Raw genomic sequence first — 15,961 nt, forward strand, 5'->3', positions numbered from 1 at the left:
TTTTGCCTACATTTTTTTCTTCTTTTTTTTTAAATTTGGCACCCACTACTGCCAGAAATTGCAGAAGTTCATCTGGAAGTATTTTCAAAAAAAATAGATTTGTGTTTTTTATCTAAGTTTTTAACATACTTATGGTGTATAAATTCCTTTTTTTCCTTTCCTTAGCACTTCTGAACGAAAAAAACAAAAAAAAGCAACTCAAATAAAATTCTCAAATTTGGAAAACCCAATTTTTCATGGGGGGGGGGGGGTAAACGCCTAGAACCACACCTAATATGACCTTTTGAAAAAAAGTGGTTATCTTATCTTCGGCCCTAAGGAAAGCAAAAGCAAAAAAACACAACTAATATTTTTATTTAGGTTTCAGTAATTGGCTTGATGATTTTGCTTAGCACGATTAAATAGCATCACTTTGTTTCTTCTTTTCTCAGAGACAAACTTGAATCTCCTCTCTTACCATTTCCCATGCTCCTTGACCAAGCCCTCCATGTAATGACTTATAATACAACGATATCTAGTTGTTTTCCTTGATAAAAAAAATCGTATAGTTCGTTATTCGCTCTGATTCTTTCGAATTTCCTGGCTCGCTGGAAAATATAAATGTAAACTTTGGAGCCGTCCCACTCTGTAAATTATTTCTATTATGATTTACCATAATCTTTGTCACCTTTCAAATTCTTAAGCATTTGGCTCCATTCTTTTTACTATTTCCGTTTCAATTAACTTACCATAATCAACCACAGTTTGCCATAGTTTCTAAGTATGGTAAGTAATAGTAACAATTGGCTTATCCGCAAAAGTAGAAAAGAATTTACACATTACCTTTCAATTTTAAGTATTGATGGATTTTAACTTGTCCGGTGGTTTTAGTATGGTTAGCTGAATCAAAATCTGTTGACTTAAAATTAAAAACTATTATAAGTGTTCCATCCATATAATACTTCACTCACCATGACAACCAAAATTCCCAAAGTGAAAGGTTGGAACACCCCCCATATCATCTTTACTTCCACCTATTGAGTACATTCTGACTAGGCCTATTTCAACATTCCAACCGTTTCCCCATCAAATTCAAAATTGTAGCGTTTGCCAACAAAAACAATACTAAGTTCTCCTTTCGTGCATAAACCGTTAATAGTTATTCGAGCGATGCGGTGCCAACTTTTCTTCTTTATACATTTTCTTCTATTTTCTCAATCTAATCATAGGCAGGATTAAGTTGAAACTTTCATCGTGTATTGAAGGAGATGTTAAAGAAAAACCAAAGGTGCTATGTGCATACTGCTAATAATGATGCCACTGCTACTAAGACTATTATAGAGACATTATGAGACATATAGAGACATTTACATGCTCTGGCTCTTTGTTCGTTCTCAGAATTTCTCCTTTTTGCTCATCCATCCTCGCTATTTTCTCTATTTTTCTCTCTTTTCAACTCGGTCTAGTGGGAAATTTTATTGCTATACAACCTACAGAGCTTTTATTACAGAGCTACTACTACTAATAACTCACCGCAGCATCAAGCCACCTGCGACTAACACATCTACGCGCACTCCTCCTCCATCCCAATCTATTCAATGCCTCCCTCTTTATACCCTCCCAGGAAGTTCCCATTCCCCTTAAATCTGCTTTATGACATCCTCCCACCCCTACCGCGGACGACCTGCTTTCGGTTTAGCCCTAGACGGTCGGCCAAAAAGAACAATCTTCGGCAATCTGTCATTCTTTATCCGTAGAATGTACCCAAGCCATCTCAGCCTTTCTCTCATTATAGCCCTAGAAAGTGGGATTGAACCGCACTTTTCGTCCAACCTAGTGTTTGAAATACGGTCAGTCAGCAAGGTACCCGGAACAATCCGTAGACAATTTCTCTGAAAAACATCTAACAAATCTTCATCCACTTTTCGGAGCGACCATGCTTCAGAACCCTATTTGACCACTGTCATAACTCTAGCTTCCAATATTCTAATCGTGGTTTGCAGACCTATCTTCCTCTTCTTCCAAACTTTTTCCAACTGTGAAAAAACACCCTGAGCCTTAGCTATTCTACTTCTAACATCTTCACTACTCCCACCATCTTTACTAATATTCAAACAGTTCGTGGTAACGGGCAACTCGGCTCAATAGTAACCGAAACTCTCCGTCTTTACTAATAATACTACCAAGGTAAGTGAAGCTGTCCACCTGGTCAATGTTTTTGTTACCCAACGTCACCTTTTTATCTTCACTTATTCCTAGCCTTAGTGACTTAGTCTTCCTAAAATTAATTTTCAACCCTATTCTAGCACTCTGAACTCATCAGCATAGTCTATCCAAGGAGGTTTTTCCTCCCCATTTGATTCCGTGTTCTCCCATTGCCTTTCATGTGCTCCTTAAGACAAAGTACATCAAAATGATCGATATACAGGGAGGTAGAACACAATCCTGCTTAACTCCTGATTTAGTACGAAACCAGCTGCTAACCTCATTTCCTACGTTAACCGCAGCAGTGTTATTCTCGCAACAGCAAAATTTCAAGAAGAGAGCTCTCTAAGTTTTCAAGAGAGAAACTTATTCACAAGTCAGTCATTTATAGAAGCAAGTTTTTGCAGGGTCTTGATTTAAAATTTTTTCCATTAGGAAGGAATGAAAAATAGTAACTTTTTAATACAAAAACTTCATTCGTCTAATAAATTTTTAAACAGGAGATCCTATTTTCGTTCCAAATTGGTAACTAGTTTATGTTGCAACTTAGCTTTCCGGGTTTCCACATAGCCTACAAATATACCTCACTTCGACCGTTACACAAGCAGAGGGGGGAGTTTCCCTATGTTTTTTTATTTGCTCCTTCGTTCAAACAAAATTTCTGAGAATATGGCTGATTCCCTGCCAGCTGAATATATATTTAATGAATTATAAAAATAAATATTTTTATATGAATTATATATTAACGGTTGGCTATCTTTTGGTCTTTGTACCTGTGGTCATCGTAAATTTGAACGGTTCTCTTCTTTTACCTGTACGAGCCGTGATTACCGATCTGCTACGTACGTCCCAAAGGGAATTTTACTTTTTAGGTGGCTAAACGAAGGATGATTTATAGTAAGTTGTTGAACTTTTGGGCATTCTCAAGAGAATTTTGAATAATAAGAATCATTTAAAGGAGGAGGGCAAGAATTTCAGGGATGCTTAGAAAGAATAAAACCAGAGATGAGTGTTAGGGATTTAAAAGCATGAAGAAATGTAAAAATATAGTCTTTCGGGATTTAATGTAAGTGATTTAGTTTATTCACCATTTATGCTTCTACTCATAAACAAAATCCCTTGAAACAACAACAATTGGAATGGATAGTAGTCAATGCTTTATATGAATGTACCGCCATACATCTTGAATTCTCAACTTAAACACAATTTTTATTTCTGTATTATTAATCTTCACTTTGAGTGAAAAATTTGCTTACCACTAAGTCAGACATCATACTCTCCTTTTCAAGCTATTGAAAACAAATAATATTCTTTGGAACTAATCATAGTTGAATTCTTCGTCATCACTACTCAGTGTAAATGGTACATTCCTATAAAAAGAAATAAATATATAGTAAATTTATCTAGGGCATAAAATGGAGAGTTAGACTGGTAGAACATAACAAAATCACTGCGTCCAGGCCCTGTAATTCGAAAAAGTTCAACTTCTATTTCGAAAAACAAAAATACTAATTTTTAAACGTTTCTGTTGGTAATGAATATGAATAATAATCCAGCGATCGAAAAAAGAAATCATAAACATGTCAATATAATCTTTTTGACATCTCAAAAGTATACGATTTGTAAAGAGCAAGACAGAGTGGACATTCGTGGACGAACACAGGTTTAACCCTTGCAGAGAGGATAAGAGATGTTTTCCTTGGTGGGGCTCAAAAACACAAAAGGTGCAATCAATATGAGTAAAAAGCCAGCGATAAAAAAAAATTCGCTCATCACAACGAAATTAACTTTAATATCTTAGAAGTATAGGATTTGTAAAGAGCATGACACAGCGGACATTAGATGATGAACACAGGTTTAACCCTTACGAAAAGAGGATCAGAGATATTTTCTTGGTAAGGGGTCAAAAACAAAAAAAGGTATATTTTTGGACAACAATTTTCCCATGAATACCTTTGACAAACATTGGGGGTATCGTTGCATAATCCCCCTTTACTCAGAGACACATAAATGCTTTTTTCATGCTCAAGAAGATAGAATTTACATTTTTGGACAAGGGTAAACCAAACCCAGGGTGTTCTTGGAAAAAAGATGTATCTATGTCTTTTCAATGTGTTTTCAAAGTTTTCAAATTGGCAACGTATAATAACTTCCCTTTTTTCTTCAATTCCATGTTTTTATTCAATCAAATTACTTTATTTTCGATCAAAGACAGATCTCCTCTTCACACATTTTGTTTCTGACGTACCCATGCGTACCAGTTAAAATATAGGGAGGGGGATAGGGGGGGGGGTACACTTCTCTTTGTCTCATATCCATCATGAATGGACAGAATTAAAAAATTCTGAAAAAATTTTTAAGCAAATATTGAAAACAAAATGTTTTTAAGAATCAGGGAGCAAATGAACTAATTTGCTTCATATTTCATCAAATTGTATGCAATAATGTGTAAGTACACATCATCTATTAAAGAAGTAGGGATGGTGGATCATTTTGCAGGCAGGAGGGAGGCAGATACCTCAAAGAGGGAATTTTTGTAAAAAAAAATATCCTAATTCTGACTGAGCCTTCAGGCAAGTATAGAATTAGTTCTAGGGAAGGGATGGGAGGTAGAAATTGAAATATATTCCTTCTTGATTTCCGGGAATATTTCTGGTCTACGCCTTTATTATAGAAGTATGGAGTGGCATTAAACCTAAAACAATCAGAATTTATTCCGTATAAGAGGTAGACTGCCCCCTTCCCCTAGTTGTTCCAGAAACTTCGTAGGGTGCTCATTCAATCGGAACTGAGAGTTCTAGTGCCTTTTTAAAAAGTCAAAAGCGATCTTAAACTTGCATACAAGGATGATATAGCCCCCAGAGCCCCAGGGATGAGGGCAGTAGATTATGCGAACTGTCAATTCTTTATGGCTTTGTTTTATAGCGGAAAAGGGGCGGGGAGGGTATGTTTGATCTTGGGAGTCCAGTGACGTTAAACTTTCGGAATATTTCTTTTCTTCGAATTTTCCTGTGGGAAGGCAGAGGGGTTGGGGGGCCCGGAAATGAGCCGCAAAAACCTTTTCCTGGTCAATCTGAAACCTACAACCCTAAGCCCTTGGACCAAGGGGACTAATATGCAAAATGGACCAAATGAATGGCCCCTTTGAAATTGGTCCCTCCTTCACAAAAGGAGCTAAAAAAGCACCGAATTTTTCCGATTAGCCTGAAATTTATATGAAACCGTTCGTGTGTGCTTTTTAAAGGCCAAGAGCTATTGGAGGGCAATTAGCCTTCCAGTTCTATGCCATTATCCGGGCCTCTCGGCTTAATCACTATAGGCAATGATAAAACCCGTTTTGTGACGTCTTAACTGTTGTAGAGCAGGCAATGATAGCAAGGTTTTCGTTGCGTATACAATGTTAAACTGTGTTTTTTTGGATTTTAGAGGGGGGAGGTACTTGGTTTAGGTTAGGTTACGTATTTAATATATGCAATGCTTTACCCCCCCACCCCACCCCACCCCCCTAATGTGCAAATATATAGCCCAAATGTGTTTCTAAGCTATTCTATACTCATCCTATTTTATTTTATTTCAATAGCATTAACCAAACTTGACTTTTTAGAGAGGCCCAGATAATGGGATAGTACCGGCCATCCTCTCAGTTCCGTTTCTGCTATCCGGTTTTCCTCCAACCCCTACGACATCGAATCAAATAGTGAGATATCTGTTTTGTTCAAAATTACCCCACAACCCCAATGTTAAACTTTATCTTACCCTGCTATGATAACTCAACCCCCAAAAACACGAAAAAGACTTAAAATAAGTAAAAATGCAAAAATAATTAATATAGAATACCTACATCACATATTGAATATCTACCTCACATACCTACATCACAATACCTACATCACATACCTACATCACATCGTCCATGAGATCGTCCATCACATACCTACATCACAATACCTACATCACATATTGAATGTGATGTAGAATATCTACATCACATATTCTACCTATTTTTGGAATATTGGTAAAATGTTCAAAAATTCCTCATATTCTTCATTATTTTTATTTGTCATACTTTCTCTGTGGCTAGTCAATTTTGTATGTGGAGGGAATTCTCCACGTGGGTGGGGGAGGGTTCAGTGAAGGGATTCACCACCGAGGGAATTTCCAGGGGGGATATGCTTAGCATAACTGAAGATAGACAGTCAACGATAATTAGGGGTGTAAGAATTGTCTTTTTTTTATAATCTAACAGTCTTAGGCTAATTGAAAATACAGAAAGTTAAGCAAAAAGGCCTTTATTAGTTCCTGACCTGAATATTCCTTAAAGGAATGCACGAGAAAAAGTTCGTACTAATGAGCCTCAGACAATTCTTAAAAAAATTTTTTACACGATACCTAAGCATCACAATTAAGGGCTATCCTAGAAAACGCCTTGAAAAGATAAGTTGGTACGACCCAGACATTGGATGCAATTGAAATGATGAGTTTCACATAAAACAAATTTAGTGTTGAAATGTCAAATGTGCTGTACACTATAAATGGATATATCTTTCCAATTTCCCTAAGGAGAGAGAGGTCCACATTCAAAACTTCCTCCTTAGGGGGGGGGGGGCAAGAGAACCCCTCGCTAATCTTTCAGGGAGTTAGGCCTAATTTAGTAAATATTTTTCTAAATTCTTGGCCCCTTAAAGGGCATAGTAGCCCCTCCGAAAACAATATCTCTGGTTACTATTAAACTAAAAACCTATGACAAGAAAAGCTATTAAACATTGTAGTATGTTTGCAATTTTTGACTATCTTTATATTTAGGTCATTTTCAGGAATTTAGTTCCTACTCCTACATATTTCAACAGCTCTTCAAATATTTATGAGGCTACCACACCCCCAGCACTCTTCGAACGGCGTTAGCGAAGGAATAAATATAAAACAGATTCCACTGAATTTTCTTGAGAACCTAGTAGTGTGATTGAAACTGTATTAATATACGTAGTTAAATCAATGTTTTCCTTCCACCTTTTTGGGGGACGACCATGAGGACGAGAACCGTGAATTTGGCCTTCGAAGGTGATTTTTGGGAGACGGGACCGACTCATCCGTTGTACGTGACCGAGCCATCGAAGTTGTTGGAGCCGGATCTTCATGAGAATTGTTGGTTGTACTTTAAGGCGCTCGAGAAGTTCGACATTTGAGATTCTATCAAGGTAAGTGATCCCGCCGATGCGGCGGAGGCACTTAGTTTCAAATGCTGCAAGACGACGGTTGTCATTTACCTTCAGTGTCCATGTTTCACATAAGTAGATGTTGCATGCATTCCACAAAGTTTTTTTTTTACCAAGTTTATTATAAATTAAACCAGCGTGCATACTAAAACTTAAAGGAGTTGACATAGGCCTATTGTTTTCAGTGTTCCGTAAGAACCTAGACAGCCGAAAAAGATCCACAGTAGATCTGCACCACTACAGTATCTTAATCCCACTTAGCCTCCACTTAGGTGAGCCAATGTAATCATATAACCGTTATATACCATTATAGTATAGCGTATGTTTTTCGGAAACAGCCAAACAATTTTTCGGACATGTGTTCAAAATGAGCTTTTTTTTCCAAACTGACCAAAAGCTGGGGACGCTCTTCGTTAATTTCACTATATAGAAATAAAAACACCAAAAATTGACACAGAAATAGCAGAAATAGACACAGACATAGAAATTATTCATTCAGTATAACCAGACCAAACGATCTGTGCAAGTGCGCAAGTCACAAATTGAACGCAGCTAAACGTCCACACACAGAAGTGGAACAACTTTAATTTTCCGTTCATATTTGCACAAAAATTCATAAGGAAAAACCTAAAAATATACTGGCATAAATTTTAGAGTTTTGGAATAGTGCGACAAAAAATCCCGATAATCCAAATAACAAACCAAAAAACATTTTATTTTCAACATCTTTCTTCATTTATGATTTCAAAAAACTAAATATTTTCTTTAACGATTCTGCTAATGATCATTTTGATACATTGACCTGTGTATAACCAATTTTTTAGCATTAATAACTTGAAAACAGCCTGGTTTTTTTTTCGTCTCAAAAAAAAAATTCAGCTCCCACTCAAGAAATAAAAGGAAAATCAGATAGCTAGTCCAGCCAAGGTGGGGGCTGGCCACACTCCATAGAACGTTTCTTTTTATTATATTAATGTGAATCGAAGAACTATTTATTTTAACTCATTTAATATAAAATTAAATTAAGCATTCCTACTGAATCAGCTAGAATCTAAATCCCCTTTCATTTATTATATCGCACGCTCAAGTATAGAAAGGTTACTGTTTCAGAAATACAAGTCACGAATCCTGTACCAAGACAGAAAACCGAATCTCCCCTAATTATTAGAATCGGGAAAAAGGGGGTTGTCATTCTATCGATTTTTTCTTAATGTCCCGCATAATTGAATACAAGCTAATTCACAGACATACTAAAAATACAATGGAACATCGATAATCGGGATCTCATAAAATTCGACTTAGCAAGTAGATCTAAAAGACAGGGGTCGAGTTACCGAGATTGTAACAGCTAACGTTTCAGAGAATTAATAAATTTCACAAAGAAAATACACTGAAAAAGCAATATGCCTTTAATATGCTTGAAAATAGCCAAATAAAAGACCACAACGCAAATAAAGTTATAACAAGTAATAAAGCAACAACATTACAAAAACGACAGAATTAAGGTCGAAATTGGAAAAAAAAAATTTCTTGTTATAAAGACCCTGCGGCTAATAGCTGTCTGCGTCTGGGCTCAATAGTTCAAATTGTGCATACTAGAACTTTCCATCAAGTTTCGTAGGGTAAAAAAATAATCACAATGTATAGGATATTGAACGTATCCAAACAAAACGTTCAGCTTTTAATTTGTCCACAGGAGATAATGAAGATAATTCACTAAAAAAATATTGTAATTATAAAGTTTAATTCGGTTGAAAAAATCAGGCTTTAAAGAGGTTCAAATAATTGAAGTTCATCTGCAAATCAGACATTTACGCATGGGTAGGGGTATTGAGAATCAGTCACCTACTTATGATTTTTAAAGTTGTTATATAATTCCCAAAAATTTCTTAGCGATTCCTTGTTGTTTGTATTTTTACAAATTACTTCACATCGAACCCCAAAATTTAGAGTCGATTTTACGTCATGTTCAAAATGCATATATACAAAATAAATAAAAACCAACATTTTCCATCCCATTCATGAGCAAGTTCTAACTCGTGCATTTTCTAATTTTTTTTTTCGATTGCTGGATTGCACCAAAATTTACATTTTCTATTCAGATCAACCATGAACCAGACTTAACACTTTTTTAATGACCTGCTTTTAGCCAAGTAGACTCTTGGCAAAGTTAAATCGCAATAAAATCGGCAAAACAGTGACACATAGCCCCACAAATTTAAATATTTAATGTTTCACAGGCTTAAAACTCATGTTTCATGTCAGCGCCAAAAATTACAAAACGTGCGTTTCCTCATCGGTCAGAAACAGCACTAAATCTGAATTGCAAATAACCTTTCTCAGAATTATCACTATTGTACAACAACTATACAATAGATGTGTATTTATGGAGTGTGGACCTGTTTCCACTCCAAATCTTGATTTTTATACCCCCCCCCCCTGTTTAATTTCGCAGACTCCTCTTGTTTTTTGGCTTTTTCAATTATTTACCCCCCCCCCCTCCACCCCGAAAAAAAAGAAAAAGAAAAATCTAACAGATGTTCCATCATTGGCTTTAATTTTTATGCATCAATCCTCTGTTGGGGGGGGGGGGTCAGAACTTATCTGGGTATTGCTAAAGTCCTAGAGCATGGATAATGTCTTGAATTCCCTTTTAGAATGGCCTTGTTCCAATTTAGTCTTCCTCATTTTTGGTATAAAATCTTAATTATTATATGCTGGCGACTCTATAAAGCCAAGACTCAACTCAACTTAATGCTTTCGGGCCAAAACTTGGAAAAAGAGCAAAAACTGGTTTTGGCTGCTAAAGGATGAAATGTTAGTTAACTTTGGATTTTTCAGATACGGTAACACTATAGGAAACTAACGTAAAAACGAAACATCCCCATTTATATGGATTTTTTTATAGACTTTGTCCTAGGGAGCACAACAAAGGCTGTGGGAGAGCACGGAAACAAATGGGGAAGTAAAACTTTCCTAGACTTAGATTATGCTGACAATATGAGTGTCATAGATACAAATTTTAGCAAAATAGATAAATTTTTGGAGATTCTGAGAGTTCAAGGTGCAGAAATAGGATTGAAAATTACTGTTAAGAAGACTAAGTCGCGGAGACTGGAAATAAGTGAAGGTGAAGAGGTGATGTTGGGTAACAAGAAGAGCAATCAAGTGGACAGCTCCACTTACTTAGGTAGTATTATTATTAAAGACAGTGGGTTCAGTGAAGACCTTAAAAGTAAATTAGCCAAGGTCCTGGGTGTTTTTTTTTCCCAGTTGAAAACAGTTTGGAGGAATAGAAAGATAGGTCTGCGCACCAAGATTAGAATATTGGAGTCTATTAAATCTTTCCGGAAGTTAAACCTTGGAACTACAATCTGTCAAGATAGGAAAACTTGATTAGAGCGACCGACGTACCAAACCAAAAAACAAATATGTTTTTTTGTGAATAACTAAGTTAAATAGTAGAACCAGAAATTACCTTAAATTACCTTAAATTGCAGCTAGGAGCAATTTGAAGGATTTTCCCTTGTAGAGCTCCAGAATGATGACTTGAGTTGTTTTCAAAGTTCTTTAGTAACCAGGTGCTGTTGCATGATCAGTAGCATCCCAATTGAGTTTACACTCTCTGGAGGACCCCTCAGCGTCCAGCTTTCGTTTGAAAACATCAACGGATTCAGCAGTAACTGTTTCTTCGGATAATTTGTTCCAACTGTTGACAATTCGTGATAAAAAGAATTGAGTCCAAACTCTAAATATGGTAGACTGCTTGACAAGTTTAGGGTGATGAACTCTAGTTCTTGAGTTGGGACCAACAACAGGGAATAATGCTAGGAGGGTATTAGCCCTCATTAACCTATAGGCTAAAATGGCACCCCCTCTATTTCTCCTGTAAACAAGAGTAGGCAGATTCAACTTTGATAGTCTTGCTGGGTAGGAAAGCTCCCGCATACCAAATATCTCTTTGGTGGCACGTCTCTGCACATCTTCAAGAACTTTAATGTCCTTTTTAAAATTTGGGGAGGCAAGACACATTCCAACTTCAAGCATAGGACGCAGAAGTCCCTTATATACAAGACTGATGACTTTAGGGGAAGAGGTGGAAAGAGTACGCTTAATCAGTCCCACATTTGAACTCGCACCAGCAGCAGACCTCTTAGCATGAGTGCTGAATTTTAGTTTATTGCCAATAGTGACACCAACATCCTGCTCATTATTTCTTAGGGTGGCCTAAGAAAAAGAAGAGCAACAAGGATTCAGTTTGCCAAAGTGAATGATATGGTACTTGGCAACATTAAATTCAAGAAGCCAAGCCTCAGCCCATCGACCAAGCAGTCGAAGATTATTTTGTGGAAGCGCATTATCTTCACATGACAAGGCTGGTCCAAGAAGCTTCAGGTCGTCTGCATAGAGAGTTGATTTACTGCTGATAATGGAAGGAGGATCATTGATAAACATATTAAATTTTGTAGGACCCAAAACACTTTCTAGAGGAACTCCACTCAGAATATGTATAGAGTAAAAAAGAATACGATTACCAGAGTCATCAAATAACTGAACACATTGAGATCGCAAATAAAGAAAATGACGGAGCCTGAGTAGGGATTTCTCTTCAAGCTTGACTGCACGTAATTTAATTGCAAGTCACTTGTGACAAACTTTGTCAAAAGCTTTAGAAAAGTCAAGCAGAATCATATCAGCAGGCAGCCCCATATCAAGCAACTTAGTGATGTAATCATATGATTCAAGGAGATTGGTATCACAGATCTTCCTGAACGAAAGCCAAGTTGTGAACTGTGCAATGGTTGTGCATGTTGTGAACTGTGCAATAAAGTTGCAATGGTATTTTCGCACTGATGCTTAGTCCTTATTGAACTCAAAACTCATAATGACAATACAATCCTTACACTAAGCTGGACAAATGTTGCCATTTAAAAAGTATACCACACGTATTGTGAAAGTTCCATATGAGGAAAGTTAGATCCTTTTTAAAATTTTATTGAAGATGGTTGGTTGTGAGACAAAGCCCTTTTGTTTCTTTTAAAAACTGATCAGGATGATTGGGTAAACTGAATTTTCTTCTTTCAAATTATCAATGGATTTGATGAGAAATAAAACAGAGCTATGTAAATGTCACCCTTATTGCAAAATTTTATCTTCCAATTTTCGTAATCAATATTACAAAATTCCTAGCAAACAGAAGTTTTACTTGGAAAGTACTTAATTTTCACTGAAACAAAAATTTCGGTTCCAAGCTATTTGAAAAAAAGCATAGGTTACACCCTCAGCACCAGAGCCTCTAATATTCATTAAAATGGCAAAATTGTTACCTCTAAATCTTTTAAAAGTTTAACCACTTTTTAATTCTATAATACCTTTCTTGACAAGAAGTCGGATGCCCAGGGTCACCGAAAGGAAGGGGGAATCATCCGGCCTGGGTTTGAAGGGGACCCAAACTGAGTAGCTTGATAGATTTGTAGGCAAAGATTGATTTTTTTTTTCTTTTTTTCTTTTTTTTTTGCATGAAAGATTAGTGAGAACAAAAGTTAAAACTGTCCCCAAGTCAAGTTTGGACATTATCTTTGAGTCCAAAAAATAATAAAGTCTACTTTTAGTTTTATTAAGAAAAGTAACATAATATTATAAATAAAAGGTGAACACATGATTTGTCTGTACTCGCAGCGTTTTTCAAACTGGGAGGCGCGCCTCCCTAGGGAGGCACGGGCTAGTCTAAGGGGGCGCGAATATTAGACATGATTGAAAAATCAAATAAAATTAAAACTAAGCAGTCACGCAAAATATCCTAACCGTTTCGAGACTGATGGGGTTTACTGGCCCAGTCTGAACGAAAGCTAGGTAGTCTGAACGAGATCTTAAGGTAAAATTGGCGAGATTTTATAGATGCCGCTGGATAGTCCTTCCAGGGGGACAATCAATTAGACGGTCGTCACAGACGATCTTGGCGATCAATTAGTTTCTCAAATACGCACTTCAAATTCAGAATTCACCTTACGAGTTGAAGAAAAAACTGATGTAGCTTAAACCACATATTTAATTGGATATTTGCAATATGTTGAAGAGAATAATATAACTGAAGATACATTTTTTTCTTTGCAAACTCGTTCGTTGCAAAGTCACATCCAGTGATATTTTAATATAATTGTCATTTTTTTTTAATGAGAAAGGCATATTGTGGAATAATACATGCAGTGCAAAGTCAATGTCAGGAAAAAAAAACTCACCTTCTAGCGTTCTAGCACTAATTAAAATGAAAGCACCCGATGTTCTCTGGACTTCTGCATGTTCTACAAAGCAGTTCTTATATAAGATTAAATAAAAAAAAATTCAACTGAAAGTAAGGAGGAGCGTTAAAACTTAAAACGAACAGAAATTATTACGTATACGAGAGGGGTCATCCTTTCCTCAATGCCTCGCTCTTTACGCTAAAGTTTGATTTTTTGTTCCAGTTATTTAAAAATGACTCCTGAATCACAAAGGCCGTCTAATTAGAATAATAAACTCTTCTAAAAGTTCTAAAAGAACCTTTAGCATAAAGAGCGGGGTATTGTGGAGAAGGCGACCTCTTCATATACGTAATAATTTCTATTCGTTTTAAGTTTTAATGTTGCTCCTTACTTTCAGTTGAAAAAACTTGTTTTTTTATTTAATTTCTGATTGTTTTCTAAAGAATGCTGGGAAATCTGGCTCCCCCTCCATGAAAAATTCCCTTCCTTCACGAAAAATACCTCCATTGAAAGTGCATCATATGTAACCCCCTCCCACCCTTATCTACCAGAAAAAAAACCCTAAAAAAGGTCTGTTACTCTGTATACTTCCCAACATCCAATACTATATGTAAACAATAAGCAAAGATCATAGCTTGCAGCCCTTCCCCTGAGGACTGTAGGGGATCAAGTGATCCTCAAAGATATAGTTATTAGATTTTTCGATTATGCTGAAAAAAAAAATGGCTAGGTCAAAATTTTATCGGGCGACTTTGGAAAAAAATGAGCGAGGGAGGGGGACTAGCTGACCTCCAATATTATTGGTCACTTAAAAAGGGCAATAGAACTTTTGATTTCCGATCAAATGAGCCATCTCCCGATCTTTTGTGATCACTGATTGGATACGATCATCCCTGGAGAAAACAAACAAACAAACAAAAAACAAATAAACACGCATTCGTGATCTTTCTTCCGGCAAAAAAAAAAGGAAAATTACACAATTTTGTACACAGAAGCTTGAAACCTTTAAAGTAGAGTTCTCTGGTATGCTGATTCTGATGGTGTCATTTATATTAAGATCACTTGATGTTTTGGGGGTGTTTCCCCCCTTTTTCAAAAATGGGCAAATTATCTCAGGCTCTTATCTTTTAATGGGCAACATAAAATTTTATGAATTTTACATATCAGAGGCAACGCTATAGCGTTGCCTATAGTAATGGCCATATGGCTCCAATGTTTTATTATTTATTATTATTATTATTATTTTCTTTCCAGAGGCACTTAATCTTGAAGAAGTGATCATAAAAAGTTCAAACGGGGTTCATCCTAATGGAAATCGAGAATTCTAGTGCACTTTTTAAGGGTTGAAAGTGATTGGAGGGCAACTAGACCCCACCCCACGCCGATCATTCCCCCAAACACACCAAATCAAAATTTTGAGATAGCCAATTTAGTTCAGCGTAGTTGATTTCCGGATAGAAAATATGTAAATATATTTTTGAGGAGGACACTCCCCCACAGCCCTCAGGGCAAGGGTTGTAAGTTATGCCCTGGGGGGGGGCATATAAGGTTTTTATAGAAAGCGTTGTCGTAGAAAATTCAAAAAGGGCTCACTCGATTGGGAATTCAAAGAGCTAGTGCTCTTTTTAATAGTCGAAAGGGATTGGAAGGCAATTAGCCCCCCCCCCCACGCTCATCATTCCCCAAACACATCCAATCAAAATTTTGAGATAACCATTTTGTTCAGCGTAGTTGATTCCAGATAGAAAATATATTTTTGAAGAGGTCACTCCCCACAACCCTCAGGGCAAGGGTTTTAAGTTATGCCCTGGGGGCATATAAGGTTTTCATAGAAGGCGTTGTCGTAGAAACTTCAAAACAGGCTCATTCGATTGGAAATTTAAAGGGCTAGTACCCTTTTCAATAGTCGAAAGTGATTGGAGGGCACCTAGCCCCCCCCCGCCCATCAATTCCCCAAACACAACCAATCAAACGTTTGTGATAGCCATTTTTTTCAGCGTAGTTGATTTCATGATATAAAATATGTTTTTGAGGAGGACACTTCCCCACAACCCTCGGGGCAAGGGTTTTAAGTTACGCCCGGAGGGCATATAAGAACGATGTTGGCACAATGTACTATTTATTATGTTTTTCCTTTAGAGCTGGGCACTTCATATGGAAGGGGTCGTCGTATAAACTTCAAAAGGGGCTCATTCGATTGAAAATTCAAAGGGCTAGTGCCCTTTTTAATAGTCGAAAGTGATTGGAGGGCAACTACCCCCCCCCCCAGCATTACCCCAAACACATCCAATCAAAATTTTGAGATAGCCATTTTGTTCAGCG

General features: G+C 36.7%; 1 protein-coding gene across 1 annotated transcript in view; it reads right to left on the bottom strand.

The window, feature by feature from the left end:
- The window catches only part of LOC148942066 (protein rhomboid-like), a 235,541-nt gene that overhangs the window by 182,701 nt on the left and 36,879 nt on the right, over positions 1-15,961 (bottom strand). Inside the window, exon 2 of the mRNA XM_089103114.1 lies at positions 3,441-3,554. The gene's annotated coding sequence lies outside the window, so the exon portion shown is untranslated. The remainder of the gene's footprint in view (positions 1-3,440; positions 3,555-15,961) is intronic.

This window comes from Artemia sp. Qi Xiang Cuo, chromosome 17 (genome assembly GCF_049724085.1).
Source record: "Artemia sp. Qi Xiang Cuo chromosome 17, ASM4972408v1, whole genome shotgun sequence".
In the NCBI taxonomy this organism is placed as follows: Eukaryota; Metazoa; Arthropoda; class Branchiopoda; order Anostraca; family Artemiidae; genus Artemia; species Artemia sp. Qi Xiang Cuo.